Consider the following 575-nt stretch of genomic DNA (forward strand, 5'->3'; position numbering starts at 1 on the left):
AAACCAGTCTTAAGTAGCACAAATATATTTATAGCAACAGCCAAAAATACTTTGTATGGGACAAATTTTTTTTTTTTTTTTTTTTTTTTTTTTTTTTGTGGTTTTTCCAAAAATCCAGGGCTCTACAGTGCTACCATTTCACTAAAAACTACTGTGTGCAACTAAAAAATATTTAGGAGCACCAGTGTGACTGACACGATCAGCATGTTTGTGTTTGCGCTGAGGTGAGCTTCAAAGGTATGGAAGCTCGTTTCTGCCACTAAATAAAAAATAAAAAAGGTAATTTGCGACTTTCTATCTCACAATTCTGAGATATAAACTCACAATTGCGAGAAATAAAGTCAGAATTGCGAGATATAAACTTGCAGTGTTTCGTTTATTTTGTGTATGAATGAACAAGCATTTTTAAATGAATCTAGTGAGTCAATAAATCTATTACCCATTCATAAAGACAGTCACTTGCTTTATTCCTGAATGAATCAGCTGTCAAATTAAATAAATGAATGATTCAGTTATAAAATCAATTATTTGCCGCCACCTACTGGCAATTTTTTATATTTAAAACATTAATCTCA

The sequence above is a fragment of the Garra rufa genome, chromosome 2 (assembly GCF_049309525.1).
Source record: "Garra rufa chromosome 2, GarRuf1.0, whole genome shotgun sequence".
Taxonomy (NCBI): Eukaryota; Metazoa; Chordata; class Actinopteri; order Cypriniformes; family Cyprinidae; genus Garra; species Garra rufa.